Raw genomic sequence first — 16551 nt, forward strand, 5'->3', positions numbered from 1 at the left:
GTCACTGTGTCCTCTTTATTTCAAAATGAAAAGTCAATGTATCGGATTGCTCAATATACAGTAGCCCATGACTCATAGTCCCCAATGATAATACAGAGTGTTATCATTCTTCTTTCCAAAGCAAGATGCTCTGCCCTTGCTTTTAAAATGGGGGGGAGGGGGAGGTAGGCTGTAGTTTAAATGCTCCATATACAATGATTTTATTACAAATCTAAATACATAAAGGAAGTTGGACTATGTGAATATTCACAAGCTGTTATTAAATTGAGCATGCATAAGAAGCAATTAGCAATGTCAATTGTAAGATTTTACTCTTCATCGGTGAATAAATGTTTAGCCTAAAAATAAATGCTTAACTTAATCTCCCTTTAATATTTCTGCAACACAGTTTCGGTTGAAACAATAGGACAGAGTTCAGTTCAAAAACTTCACACAACTAATTTGGAGAACTGGAACATGTTTGTCTTCTATGGGAATAGGCAGGAAAGCTGAAATGTTGTTGTTTGAAGCAGAATTTCTGTAGTCTGCAATGAGTGGATGGGTGGAGGAGGCTTAGACCTTTGCATCCCTGCTCAGCCGCAGATTGAAGTATATGCAGCTGAGATTATTATAAGCAATGACAGCATTATGGCAGCATCATTCATCATTATATCTCATAATGGTACTACTTAGAAGAAAATGTCTGAAGATTGTGTCTGATATACCGATTAGCTTAAAATAATATATTTTCAAAAGTCGACATTACCATTTTACTCTGCTTTGGCACTGAGCTGCATGTACTCAGAATTCTTGCAAAGACTAATAAGGGTCCAGCAGGAAACCTTTCTGAAAGACCCCAAAAGGCCTCAGCTGTTCTTCCTTAGCAAGATGAGTTATATCAAGATCAGGCCGTCAGGATAGAAAGCCTATTTTCAGATTGCTGGTTGCACAAGGAGGGCAGAATGACTGTAAATAAGTGCCACTCTTCCCTGACAGGACAGCCAGTGACCCTCATGGCAACAGGCTGCATCTCACTGAAATGCGAACAAGGATGAAGACAAGTCAGTAAACAAGATGATGAGAATCTGAGGATTCAAGATAAAAGACTACAGCCAGTATTTTGATCACAGGTTGAATTCAGAGCCCAGGGAATCGAAAGCTTGAACACTTTGTCTAGTTGCATAAATCCCACTGAAGACACACATAGCTGATGGGCAGATAATTAATATAACTAATAGTAATCTAATTCAGTGGCTGAAAGTCTGTGAGCATTATGAACTGGTTTAGGATTTTCTAAACTTTTGACAGATTAATTCTAGTAGGAGTAAGCCTGACTGCTTGCATTGAGATTTACCTCCAACTAAACAGGGTCAGGCTGTTGATTGAATAGGCTTAATAAGCAGCCTGGGGGAAAATGAGATTCCATCCTAAAACATTAATATATCTTTTGTGAACAGTCAGTTATAGTAACAAGAACCTATTTCCTTTGGAATACTATTGCCACACTTGCCTATCAGCATAAATCCTACATATGCCTACTCAAAAGTCTCATTGAGTTAAATGAGGTTTGCCCCAGGTAAGTATGTATCTGGTTGCATACTGAATATTGGTGATGATTCTGCTTATAGATATAATCCTGAGCTGTGTGACCCTCTGATGGGCTTAGTTCTTTGCAGAATGTGCATGTCTGCTGGATTTTGCAACCAACAGCAAAATTGTGCATTGCAAACATACCACTTATCAAGCTCTGCTAGATGTCTCTGGTCTCTATGACTGGCATCTGGAGGACATCCTGGGACAAATTGTACCTTTAAAAAAAAATGTCCCAAGCTTGTATTGGTATCTGATCACACAGGCCATAAGGACAAGAAAACTTCCCACAGATCTGGCCCTTCTTGAAATGGATCCAGTGAGGCATTCAACAGCAAAGGCTTTGTCACATGGGCTTCAAAACATGGTATTAAAGACAAAACCCTCAAAAATTTAAGCATGATAGTGGAATACATGGTTTGTGTGTCAACATCAAAGTAAACCACTCTTGAGTGGAAGGCCCACATCACATCTTGTTTCAGCTGCAGTGAATAAGGCTGCAAAAGAAGGCTGTGGTGGATGCTGTTTTGCCAACCATCCAGCACTCAGCCATGGTGTGCATTTAGTGAAATGATAATCCAGGCACTCTTGTGCTCAGATGACAGTGAGAAGAGGAGATCTGGGGTCCAAAACATCATTGACTTGAGGGGTGGAGATTATGACAAACTGGGAGATCTTTCTATATGTCTGAGGAAGATATCTTCCATCAACCCCAGTGCTTCGTCCCTATTGGAGACTGGTTTGACAGGGCATATGAACCTCCTTTGATATCTAAACTTACTGCAACAGATGTAAAGAAGTTCATCAAGAAGCTCATGCAAGTTCTACAGTGGCCCTGTCATACTCAGTCTATAGAGAGGTGTGTGAAACAAATCACAGAGGCAGCAGTCAGGATGTATGCACATGGCAAATGTGAGGGCTACATCAGAGGCCAAGCAGCAAGTTGATGGCTGATGTCCAAGAACATATCAAAGCAAGACTTGTTGAAATTTGTTGTTTAAATTTCTTATAAACTGATGTCATTACTTTCTAATGCAACTCTATGATTTCAACATAATGTTGTATGCTTAGTAGGATGTTTTATGCAGAAAAACTATGTTTTAAAAATAATCTTACTTGACATTTTCAGAACATAAAATTAAAATTACTTGGTTTTCCAAGAGCAGTTTAGATGCTTTTAAATCAAACTTAGATTTACCAAGCTAAATGTTGCCCAATCACAAAATAACAGCAGATTTGAATTCCTCACAAACAAAACACATTTTTAAGACTCCTCACTGAATAAATTTGCAAAAATTAAGTTTCACCCCCTAAAATGACAAGTCCTATTATCCCACCATTCCAGGTGTAGCTCAAATTCTCTTCCTGCCTTGTCATGTGCAAATGTGGGGTTTTGTTGATCCTTCCCCACCCCCATACATCGTTTTTGCAGTGTTCATGACTTACATTTTGATGTCTTCATTACAATTACATTATGTAAGGAATCATGCTCAAACAGTGCCTATTTTCATCTTTACTGCTCAAGAAGGGGAGGATGGCAAAAAATAAAAATAAAAAGGGTCATACCAGTTAAGGAAATAGCACATTCCCTTCTGTTGTTCTTTTTATGCATACTTTTACTGTTTTTTCCTTAACAATACAGTCCCGTGAATAAGAACAATAAAAAAAAAGAAAATCGGCAACAGAGCATAGCGATTTGTAGTGCAGTACCATACAGATTAAAGTAAATATAATCAGAACAAAGCGAAAAGGGGAAGCGGGTTAGATGCGGAGGGAGGAAAGGCAATAGGCTCTGGCACGCGCATCATGCAAACAACTCTAAATACGGATCCTGAATCTCTGAGTACTTTTTCCTTTATGTGCCACCTGCTAAAGGTAGCTTTTTTCTATCCTGCAGGGGTTGAGAGGTCTTCCAACCACTAAGCAACATGATATCTGACATCCTACTTTACTAATGCAGAAAAGGAGTGTTCTGCATAGGAGATAAATCCTTCCTAACATCGTGGGACTGACAAGTTATCTGATACACCTTGAAATACATTCTTTTCATTTTGCTTCCTAAATACATTCTTTTCACTTTGCCTTGCTCAGTTTCCTAAAAATCTGTTTTGGATCATTTAGGGCTATTCAGGCTACCTAAAGAGTACTGTTTTTACAGGAACTGCTGAAGAAACTGAGGCCTAGATTCCTGAGATGTCTAGGAACTCTAATTATTATTATTATTATTATTATTATTATTATTATTATTATACCCCACGCTCCCTGGCCAGGGCTGGGCTCAGGGTGGCTAACAACAAATATAAATTACAATAAAACATAATAGGGGGGGAACAGTTAATTAAAATATGGCTTAAAATACAGTTTAAAATACAGCTTATAATGCAGCCTCATTTTAGTAGTAGCCCATAGGTCAAGACCATAAAGGGAGGAAACATCAGATATTCACCCGAGCCAGCTATCCATGCTGGTCCTACATGGGCCAGCAAAAAAGCCAAGGGAAGATTTATATACCAAATCCCATATAAGGGGTCAGAGTGATTCTAAGCCAAAGGCCAGGTGAAAGACCTCCATCTTGCAGGCCCTACGGAAAGATGCCAAATCCCGCAGGGCCCTGGTCTCTTGTGACACAGCATTCCACCAAGTGGGGGCCAGTGCTGAAAAGGCCCTGGCCCTAGTTGAGACCAATCTAGCCTCCTTGAGGCTCGGGACCTCCGAAGTATTGTTATTTATGGACCTTGGGACATACCAGGAGAGGCGGTCCCGTAGGTACGAGGGAATAAGTGAAAGCAGCACTGATCAAAAGTAGAAACTATGCTGATGCTCATTGGAGTCATGGCAGCTCTTAATGTTTTGGCTGCTTTCAAAATGGGAGAACCCTTTCCCCATGCTAAGGGCAAATTGTGAACATTAAGACAATGTGTCTAAGATGTGCTCTGACAGTCTTCTGGTTACTTCTGGCATACACCTCTCTCTCTCACACACACACACACACACACAGAGAGAGAGAGAGAGAGAGAGAGAGAGAGAGAGAGAGACCCTTTCTTCTCTGATCGTGATGGACATTTTGCTAGTAACCTATGAACAGCACTTTTGAAAGCTTCAGATACAGCAGTTCCTTTATCAAGCATGCATGATCTTGCGAAAAATCTCCCTAATAGCAAACCCTCTTTTGCTGTTCTTAGGCTAAACTATAACTTGATGGCAGTTATAATGAATGACATTGACATTCTAAATCCTATTATGCTACCTGACAATCCTAAAATGAAAAGAAGAGGAATGGGGGAGGGGGGAGAGAAGCATTTTTGAGATGCTGGCATTTTGACTTTACCATTAAGGCCAAATAATAGACCACATCTGAAGGTCAGTGACATTTTATATGACATCTTAAGCACTGCCACTTCTGAACCACTGTTGCTTTCATGCCATCCTAGTAGATCTTGCATAGTATGGAAATTATAGTCTTTTTCACATGGTCATAGAACATATACACTGAACCCATGCCCTCTGTCCCTGTTCCTGACCCCCAGATATTTTGGAGTTCTGCACATAACATGCATGCATACATGCATACATACATAACCCTCAGTTCACAGAGAAAGCCTACATGTGAGGCAGCATTGTACAGAACATATACAGAGCCTGTGAGCAAGGGGAGGCTGGAAGGCAGCACTGGACTATACACACATGCTCTCATCACATGTCTTTAGCTTACAATATTTCCCTCCCTGGGATAACACTGAACCTGTTGTTGCCTGGAACTGATTGATTTCTGAACAGGATATAGCTATGGGCATAAAAGCAAAACCTGACGTGGCTGGAAGGCCACTCCCACCAAAGGGGTGACATCACTGGAGGAGTTACAGGCGAATCAGACCCTTGATTTCTGACTAGGGTGATGAGGTTGAACCCAGTGTAAGACTGAAGCCAGCTGGTTCAGGGGACTGCCCTTGTTGTGAAAGATTTCAGGGCCCTGGGTGAGAGCCAGTAGGCTGAGAGGTGTTGAATGGGGAGGCATGTCAGAAGGAGAGGGGGTTACTATCAGTACCCAGTTATAGTACTCATGTCAGTATATAATAGTAACTTGTAAGGATAGTTTTATGGTATTTTGGAGGGAAATACTGTACACTGCTTAGAGATGTTTTTTATATATAATGGAATAGAAATATCCTATTTTTTTAAACCCTCCCCGGACTCCAAAACAACCTTCACAGTTAACAACTAATTTTTATTCTTATAATTGAGGTGGGGGGTCAGACTCCCCTAAATTCCTGGAACTAGTAAACACTTAGAATTTAATCAACCCCCTGAATCTTTGGATTCAGCAGGGATTCAGCTGCCAGAATAGCCAAACCAGGCTGCTAAAAGCTGCTAAGAATGATTCATTAACTGAACAAAGGCAAGGTGATGAGCCATTAAGAAAGCGGAAATTCTGTGCCAGATGCAGATGGCTGGAACCACACCCTGAGCTCTCAGTTGCTGGACAGAGACAAAGAAAAAAGAAAAAGTTTTGTGTGTTTAGGATTTCAGTTTTCTGTGGCATGTTCTAAGTGAAAATGTTTCCGTCTGTAAGCGGCAAGCTGGAGGGAGGATCAGCGCCATTGCTGAGATCTTTTCAGATCCCAGGCTACCGCTATGGGAGAAGCAAGAACCTTTTGGAGTGTTAATGCTTTGAACCCCTCCATCATAGACTTAGGCTGTATATATGTGTGTGAATAAACCATCTATCATAAAGACACTGCAGTCTCCACTGTGCCTCATTTCCAAAGGAAACATGAACCCTGGGTAAGCACCTAAAATCTCGCACTGCTCTGGGGATTGGGGTAATGTGTAACATTATTTTAGTACATTCTCATAATTTACTTGCTTATTTGAACGTAATGTCCCACATTATTTTCATTGTGATTCTCAAGGTGGCTTACATGAGTGTCCAGGTGGTGTTCTTTCCAGACACTCACCAGATCTAGACCTGCTTAACTTCAGCAAGGTGCCCTAAGAACAAGTATTTGTTTTTGTGTGTGTTTGTTGTGTGCCAGTTATTGTTCTTACATCTTCTGTTTTGACAGACAATAGAGGTAAGACTTCTAGACTCAGTTTGAATTTATATTTATCCCAGATCTAGAATACAATGAAGATGACTATATATGAATATCCATTACACCTTTTTAAAAGCCAGAGGATTCTTTAAACTAAGAATACCTAGTCTGTAACAAGTATTTTCTGGATGAGTTTTAAGCCAGCAAGAAATATCCAACAGTTGGACAGCATCAGCATCATAATAATAAAGTATAATTTACATCACCATTCTCCAGGTGGAATTACATTAGCACTTTTTCTGCAAATGTGTGTGGATAATACATTGGCTTGCCTTATAACATGCAGATTATTTTTCCATTTAGAAAAGTGCAGTACTTAGTGAATCAAAATATATGATGGTGTGTATTTTTAAATCGGGACGCAGGTGGCGCTGTGGGTTAAAGCCTCAGCGCCTAGGGCTTGCCGATCGAAAGGTCGGCGGTTCGAATCCCTGCGGCGGGGTGTGCTCCCGCTGCTCGGTCCCAGCGCCTGCCAACCTAGCAGTTCGAAAGCACCTCCGGGTGCAAGTAGATAAATAGGGACCGCTTACCAGCGGGAAGGTAAACGGCGTTTCCGTGTGCGGCTCTGGCTCTGGCCAGAGCAGCGATGTCACGCTGGCCACGTGACCCGGAAGTGTCTCCGGACAGCGCTGGCCCCTGGCCTCTTAAGTGAGATGGGCGCACAACCCCAGAGTCTGTCAAGACTGGCCCCTACGGGCAGGGGTACCTTTACCTTTACCTTTATTTTTAAATCAACCTTTCTATCCAGCAAAGTGTGTATGGAGCACAGTGGCTAGACAAGTTGTATCCTTCACAGAGAAGAAGTTGTTATATGAAGATTAAAAGTCAAGCCAGAATAGAAGGTACAAACATGCTAGCAGCTTATAGGTGAGCATTCAACCATAGCACACTTCATTTGCAGCATTCAAAATCCTATTCAGTAGGCCGGTGAGGAAAGCATTTTCATTTTACTACACACTGTGCAGATCTTTGCTGGATTTATCAAGGATCTGGCTACATCTCAGATTCTAATATAAACATAACAACAAGGGATAGCTTTCCAGCGGGGAAAGAAATGGTGGCAATGGCATTTATTTTTTCTCCCAAGGAGACTTTCATGGAAATCTATAGCAATAAAATATTCCCAGAAGATGTACAAGGTAAAGGTAAAGGTACCCCTGCCCGTACGGGCCAGTCTTGACAGACTCTGGGGTTGTGCGCCCATCTCACTTAAGAGGCCAGGGGCCAGCGCTGTCCGGAGACACTTCCGGGTCACGTGGCCAGCGTGACATCGCTGCTCTGGCCAGAGCCAGAGCCGCACACGGAAATGCCGTTTACCTTCCCGCTGGTAAGCGGTCCCTATTTATCTACTTGCACCCGGAGGTGCTTTCGAACTGCTAGGTTGGCAGGCGCTGGGACCGAGCAGCGGGAGCGCACCCCGCCGCAGGGATTCGAACCGCCGACCTTTCGATCGGCAAGTCCTAGGCACTGAGGCTTTAACCCACAGCGCCACCTGCGTCCCAAGATGTACAAGACTGGCATGCTATTCAGTGATACACGAAGGTCAAGTAAGGTGCCTCAGAGGGGATTTTGGCTTGTCATAGGTGAAGCAGGATCTGTATAAGGTGGGAAAAAGTTGAAGTGAGGAACACTGAAGTTCTTTTTGGAGCCTCAGTGTTTCTGATTCAAAGATAAATAAATACTGCAGACAAGTGTCTGCTGAAAGAGTAAACTCCAGCATGGGGAGGGGAAGAGCTCCATTGTGACTGGAGTCAATCTTGTAGTCAAAGGGAAATAATTTACCCTGAAAGTAAATTGTTTTAAGTTCTTCCCACTCCAAACTCGACTTTAAACGTGTCTAGCACAAAGATTACCAGACCCTGAAAATCAGCAGGTTTCTTACCCGAGGGGACTTCTCTCATTTATGCAATTTTCAGAACATTTGCTAGCAAAACTTTTTTTAACCCACCCCAGAACTGTGATGCCTACCCTTGCATGAAATGCAGCTATCCACAGACGGGGTGACCAAGTTCACAAATTCCCATCCTCAAAATAAAATGCATTAGAATTTTGGGCTATTTTAAGCAAATGGTAAAGGTGCCTAGAACAAACACTCTTGGTCCTATTTGCCTAGAATTAGGCAGGCTTTTTTTACTCTGGTTGGGGTAATATACCTTCAAAATTCATGTACTTCTGTTAACAGGAGGAAAGTTATAGTCATTTGGGTTTTGTTGGGGTTATTTTATATAAAAAAAATCCAAGTCTTCTAACCACCTAGCAAAGCCCCTACTCACAGAAAACCAGAGTGCTATGAGTGACAAAGGCTGCGTCTTGACACATGTGCTCTAGAAGAGGTTTTGGAAACAAAAAGTAAAAAAGTGGCTACCCTGTACAGAGTGTACCTGGGTAGCCATCCTTTTGCTTTGAACCCACTGAATCAAGACTCTGTTGCTGTGCACATCAATTCCACTATGATCATTATATTCCCTTTTCACATAATAATGACTATTCTTGTCAGAAGGAAGGCTCACACAGAGCACACTTCCGTTAAATCAACATTTTTTCTTGTTTTAGACGCTTTGCTTCTGGAATGCTAATGGCCTGATTTCCTATTCAAAACAGTAAGGTTCAAGAAGTCACACTGAACAGCTCATGTAGTAAAATCATTTTTGTAGCATTTCATTGATTCCTTTATTCATCCTTACACTAATGTGTTTGCCATTTTAATTCTGATATTTGGATGCATGGTTAATGTGCATTATAATAAAAAGCCTTCATCACTCATAGTAACAGACTAATGTCCAAGCCATTTGCAGTTTTATTTATACTAGTAAATAGCTTTTCTTTATATTTTGTAAAGTCTGCATTCCTCTGAGGACATTTCATAGCTCAGCCATTAGCATTCATGTAGCTTCTGTGTCTCATAACACAAAAAACACATTGTTTGCAGCAGATTACAACAATATGTACTGGAAAAATGCTTACCATGTTTCTTCAAGAACATATTCATGCACTTTCCCTTACACTACCTTCAATATTTTTCTGAAATCTTCAGTGTAATCTTCAGCAATAGGTACTAAACTAAATATCTGCAAAATCAGCTTTGAAGTCAGGGCTGGGAAACCTTTTGGGCTGAGAGACTGATCTTTATTAACTAAACAATCAGGCTCTGTGACAAACATTACTATATTCAGAACAAGTGTGAACACCATTATAGCTCCCAGGGGTGGATCTTCTTAAACTATCTACCACCTCTGCAAGTGAGGATCACAACTGTAAGTCCAAACTTTGCCAGGAAGTAACCTGACTCCTGTTTCCTGAACACTCCTTCCAGCATTGAAGAAAAGAAAAAACAAATACAGGGTGTGCCATGCCCTATGTGTCGGACCAGGGACAACTTGAGACAGTTGCATGATCATCACTGACACCATGAAGTCCTGAGCCAGAATGCTAGAGGCAACCTCAGCACTGGAATAACCAAGAACTACCATTCTGGGTTCCTTCAACATCACACCTCATATCTCTCCACCAGCTCAGAGAAGCTGCTGGAAGGAAGATCCACCAGCAGCAGCCTAGTTTACCATCTACTTGGCTTGACGTCAGCTGCAGGCCCTCACAGCCAGCTCCAAGACAGAGGTTTCCCATCCCTTCTGTCTATGTTGAAGCTGCACCAAGTAGCCCAATCAACACCTCCCAGTTCACCCAGGTCTTGGTAATACATGTCAGATCTTCTGTCACCCACAATTAAATATTGGATTAATGTGGTCTTATTAGATAAAAATCTAGAATTAAACTACAGCACACACAGGCAAATAGGTGGGATGGCATAATGTGTATGAAGAGGCCAAGCTGCATTATACAGGTATGCACCCAAATCTATGCACCAGCATCTAAAGCCCATGTGTTATCCAGCCATCCAACTAGGGGTAGGGGACTTGCCCCCTTTAGAAACCAGAGGAGCAATGTTAGCCCTTCAGATCACCTACCTTGCTGCTTTGCGGCAGAGGAGCATCAGCTAGGACTCTCAGACAGCTAGTTTTCTGTCCTTCATGTATTTTCAGCCTTGGTTACTTTGTTACATGTAAGTATGCCTATTGGGATAACTGGCAAATTACCTATTTGCATGAAACACTTTTGTATGCATTTTGTATGCAAGGTAAGCAGTATCTGGCCTGTGAATTTTGCTGAGACAGTAGTTTTAGTCTTCACTAACTAGTCTAGAACAGAACAAGGCACCCATGCTCACTCCTTTGTTCTCTCAGAGAATAGCTTGAATGTGACCTCTCATCTTGAGGTCTGAGAGAGAAGTGTGAGGAGGAGGAAGTTGTAAACAGGATGCATCTTAAGATATCACAGTCTAAACAACAACAAGGAATGCAGGAATATTCTGAGAATCTGGATGTCTCTCACTCTATCTGTCTTTAACTCCATGCAAACTCCTCTTCTCCAAGCTGATTTGCACCCAAAGTTCCAAGAGTGCCAGATACAGTAGTCATCTGTAGGACTAAGTAAGATGCAAACTATCAGCTAGAATTATTTCTAGCCCAGATCAATTACCTGCTCTGGGCTAATTGCACAAAGTCAAGTGAACCCGGCTCTCTAAACATTCACTTTATGATCTCACAATAGTCTTTCTGAAAAACAACTTATTTTATGAGAAACGCATAAGAAATAAGAGTCACAACTATAAATATTGGATCCCCTGTTGATTCTTTCAGTCCCTCTCTTTGCTCTGTGCCTGTGTTTCAGCCTGTTCTCCCATTCATCTACAATTGCCAGATAAGCTTCTGGATTACTTTCCATGTTCTCCTTAAAGTGCTCACTTGGCATGCCTCTTTCTCAGCAAAAAGTAAACAGCAAAAAAAGCCCTTAAATTAGTTGCAAAGTAAATACAGAAAAGGAAAAATATTATCTCCCTGTTTCTTCATTGAAAATGTGGGCAATGGAAATAATAAGGAGATTACAGAGTTATTTCAGGATGTGCAATTTATAATCAAAACGTGCTTAATCCTCTTTTGCGACTTCCAATCTCAGTGCTAGAAATCCTTTTAGAATTTTCCATATGACTAGCATGATAATTTTGTATTTGCATATGGTTTACATCTGAATTAAATAAAAATGTTGACTTTATACACCAAAACTTTAAATGGAATAAAGCTTGTTGAACCTTACAAAAGGAATGTTCCCAGCCTAAAGTGATATTCTTTGTGTCTCTCTTTAAAAGTTCAGTGTTTAGATTCTCTACCAATACAACATTTCCATTTCCAAAAATCATATGCTAAGAGCTATTTAGCATAGGCATCTAAAATCCTAAGCCATCCTATTCTTTTCAGTGATAAACAAGTCAGTTAACTCACTGTTTGACCGAGCGTTCCCCGTGGCAATGTATGAAAGCTAATACTTTTAGTATGTACTAAAAGAGAGAGACACAAATCACTAATGCCTTAGCTAAATTCACTTTTCCACCAGGAAATATATGCCAATAGTCAGAGAGGCTAGCTTGAACTTCTGAGAGTAGTACTTGTTAGTGGACATGCATAAGATTGCACAGATAAATATGGTAATTCTTCAGGAAGCCTTTCTCCATCTGTAGCAATGGTGATCTGGGGAGATTTGGGGAACTTGATCACTGCAGCAGATAAAGGCAAGATCACAAATGTGGCTGTCAAGGCAGCCGTCCATGCAACTAGCTGAATAATGTTCAGTTACTTGGACATTAACAGTGGTTCCTCTCCTCCCTTTTTTTGATGTCCTTTGATTGTGGTGGGGCTGTGCCACTTGCCTGACCTCCTTCTGGCTAGGTTGCTGCAACGTACTAGGATGAGGGAAGTAATAGTGCCACTGTATTCTGCTCTGGTCAGACCTCACCTGGAGTACTGTGTCCAGTTCTGGGCACCACAGTTCAAGAAGGACACTGACAAACTGGAACGTGTCCAGAGGAGGGCAACCAAAATGGTCAAAGGCCTGGAAACGATGCCTTATGAGGAACGGCTAAGGGAGCTGGGCATGTTTAGCCTGGAGAAGAGGAAGTTAAGGGGTGATATGATAGCCATGTTCAAATATATAAAAGGATGTCACATAGAGGAGGGAGAAAGGTTGTTTTCTGCTGCTCCAGAGAAGCGGACACGGAGCAATGGTTCCAAACTACAAGAAAGAAGATTCCACCTAAACATTAGGAAGAACTTCCTGACAGTAAGAGCTGTTCGACAGTGGAATTTGCTGCCAAGGAGTGTGGTGGAGTCTCCTCCTTTGGAGGTCTTTAAGCAGAGGCTTGACAACCATATGTCAGGAGTGCTCTGATGGTGTTTCCTGCTTGGCAGGGGGTTGGACTCGATGGCCCTTGTGGTCTCTTCCAACTCTATGATTCTATGATTCTATAAGAGGGCGAAGCAGCGGTGAGGTCAGTGCAGTGCAAATGTGCCAGTGGAGCCAATGTAGTGTTCCTGCTGGTGCATTTGCACCACACCGACCTCACTATCACCTCTCCCCTCCCCATCTCCATGCTGGTATGAAGCAACCCAGCCAGGAGGAAGGCCAGGAGAGCATAGCAGACCCACCTACCCAACCACTACTGTTTGAAAAGTGAGAATCCATTAGTATGTCCTACCAACCTTACAGATTCAAAATTTGCTGTTCATCTAGTTTCCACTGGAGTGTAAGAAGTACAAAGTATGTTTCAATCCCACTGATTGGGGCTGAAATAATAATTTCAGCAAGAACATATTCTTATAGGTGCTTGCAAACTTGTAATTTTGATATCAGTGGGAAAGTACTTTGGGAGATGGATCACTTTTGACATCCATAGCAGCACCCCGCCGAGCGAGGCCTTCCTCAGCTTCACAAACTCAGTTTATTATTAATTTGTATTAGAGATGCTCAAGAGCACCAAAGTGATGCTTATTGCAGAATACTATCCATTTTTCAATAAATTCCCCAGTAATTTCATCTGAAGTGTTGGGCTCTTAAAGCTTTCTTTATGTTCATTTCCTAAGTTCTCTGCAGAAACATTTGGAAGTCTTGATAGTGAATAAGAATTGCCTCGTTATTGCTGCCTGTCACATTAAACTAAGTGGGCTTTCTACAAATCACTTGGGAGTTTATCTCCTTTCAAATGTCATCACTCTAAGTTTTCTTTTGCCTGCATAGTTATTAGGAAATAAAATGGATATGAATGGAGAACTCTCCCCACCTCAAATCATAAAAATCAGCCATACATATGGGTACAATAGAACAGTTCACAACAGAAAGCACATATAAAAGATGAAGTGCCCTGTGAATTAAATATGATACTTTTTTATGTTGTCAGCAGGAAGAAAATAGCAAGAGTGGCTTACAGTCGCTTATATTCCAAAAGGGGGGGAATGCAATAGCATTGAAACAATCTCATTGTACAATTGTTTGAGATTCTTTAATAGAAAGATAAGCTTATTCTTTAAGTTGAGTTGCTTGAATCTGTGGCAAATCGTATTCAGTATTGCTATTGGTGATGGCAGTATATCCTTGCTGAATGGTTTAAACAGCTGGAAGGCAAAGTCCTTCCAGGCCCATTTGCCTGTTTTGAACCTTTAATCTAAACCAGTGGTGGCCAAACACGGCACTCCAGATGTTTGGGGACTACAGTTCCCATCATCCCTGACAACTGGTTCTGTTAGCTAGGGATGATGGGAGTTGTAGTCCCCAAACATCTGGAGGGACGAGTCTAGCCACCACTGATCTAAACCATTGTTCAAAATATAGAAAGGCTTTCCTGCTCAATCTGACCTTATTTGGAACAGCATCCTAAGAACATCAGAAAGCACCTCATACAGAGACAGATCATTGGTCCACCTTGTTCAACAGTGTCTTTACTGACCCACAGTGGCTTTCTGGTGCTCCAGACAGCAATCTTTTCCTACCATACTTTGAGATGCCAACGATTGAACATTGGACCTTGTGCATGTAATGTAGGTGCTCTTCAACCCAGCCATGGCTCATGCCTAATGCTACTAATCATTTGAAGGCTAAGTTACATGTTACCTGTGGGTGTTCTGTGACATGATCACCTACAAGTTTCACTAGACAGTACTGCTTTGTTCAGCACCATACGCTGATAAACATCCAATTTGAAAAGAAATAGGAGACTGGGGTATGTTGGTGTAAAATACCTTTCAAAAATCACTTCATAGAAACTTTCTCTAAGATTTACATTGATGGTGTTTTGGGGCATATTATCCCATAACCAAGTCTCTCTTCACACTGCCTCCTTCCCGTTTACATAGATAAGAATTATCTTACGTTTTGAATTCATAATGATATTTTAAATTCCGCTTAGTAATCATGCCGAGTCTTCTTTCAACATAAAGTTTCCACTTCAGAAAGTTCTTGAAGGGGCCCTTGTTTAACAACTAAAGTATGAGCATTGTTTCTAGGTTGCAAATATTGGGGAAAATGTGTACGTGACTTCTTTCAATAATTTCCTAAGGCTCCATAAATCCATGCAATTTCGATGAGTAAAGATTTTCAAGCAAATATTCTTTTATCTCACTGTTATAAAAAAGAAGTGCTATAAGGGGTTAAAGACCTGAACTAATTTTCTTCTTATGTTTACAACAAATATTGTACACAGCCAACATGCATAGAATTGATCTGATTATTTATCATGTTGTGTAAAATCCCTCAAAATATTATTTAAGCTTATTGAGATGTTACTCTGTTCTAAAGCTAGCAATTCTTGTGGTTTTTAAAATGGGCCAACATGGCAGCTTCATAGTGTTTTGTAATCAATGGAACAGGTTAGCCCTTCATTTATTCCTCTAAATAAGGTTTCTATGGACATGCACAAGCTTTTATTTTCCTAAATAAAATCCATAAATGTGTTTTGCCAGCTGAAGAGAATTTTAGCGTCGACTCATCATGGCAGGTTCAGAAATAAAAATATTGGGCAGGGGGAGGATTATCATTTTTAAAACGGTCATTTTCTGTAGTCAATATGTTTTCTGTTGGGAGCAATGCTTTAATTCACTTGTAAACTCAGATATCAGCTTCTCATGACTGTACTTTGATAACACAGCTGGATCTTGCAATATCCATTTAGCCAAATAATTGAGTGGAGTATATTTCCATGCACTTTTATACCACTTTGTAACTCTAGAATAATTGTTTAAATTAAATCCCAGATATTCAGATTTTGTACAGTGATTTTATACCCTGAAACTTTGCTGAATTCTTCAATTACCCCTAATAAAATTATAATGTTCATATCTATACTTGTGAAGGATGAGGTACAATGTAGTCACATTTTCTAAGTCAGTGTCTCATTCACTCATAGCTAAGGCCTCGCAAAAGAAACAACTTCTCTATTACTTCAAATGAAACATAGTCCAGTCAGAGCTTGGCAGAAAACACTGAATTATGAACATACACTGAGGGGGGCAGTCAGACTAAATCATGATTTAGACCACAAATAAATCAGTGCTTCCTTTTGTCCTGTGTGGCTGCAGCAAATCAATAATTGCTTAAAATGCAAAAGAGGTTTGTCAGCCGGCGGCTACTAATTTCACACGCCTGCCTTTTCTTTCCTCTCTGAATTTTAAAATTATTCTACAACTGCTTCTCTTTGGAAGAAGTACTTTTTTGCATTAATTTATATGGAAATCACTTGGCCCTTTGTAAATGGCTTATGTTAACAAGTAATTACAGATTGCATGAACTGGTTTAGGAACCTCTGAACATGGTCTTAGCTACCTTTAATGGGCCTTTTGGAGACCTGTCAATTACTGAAGGAGAGTAAGAGCTCTCTCTCTGCATTCACCTTAACACATTTATTCCATGCATACTACACTAGCTCGTGTGAGACCATCTGTTCACTTCTGTGGAGAAAAAATTAAGTATTATTTCAAGGCTGCTTTGCTGAAGACCCATCAGAATATAC

The sequence above is a fragment of the Podarcis cretensis genome (assembly GCF_951804945.1).
Source record: "Podarcis cretensis genome assembly, chromosome: 4".
In the NCBI taxonomy this organism is placed as follows: Eukaryota; Metazoa; Chordata; class Lepidosauria; order Squamata; family Lacertidae; genus Podarcis; species Podarcis cretensis.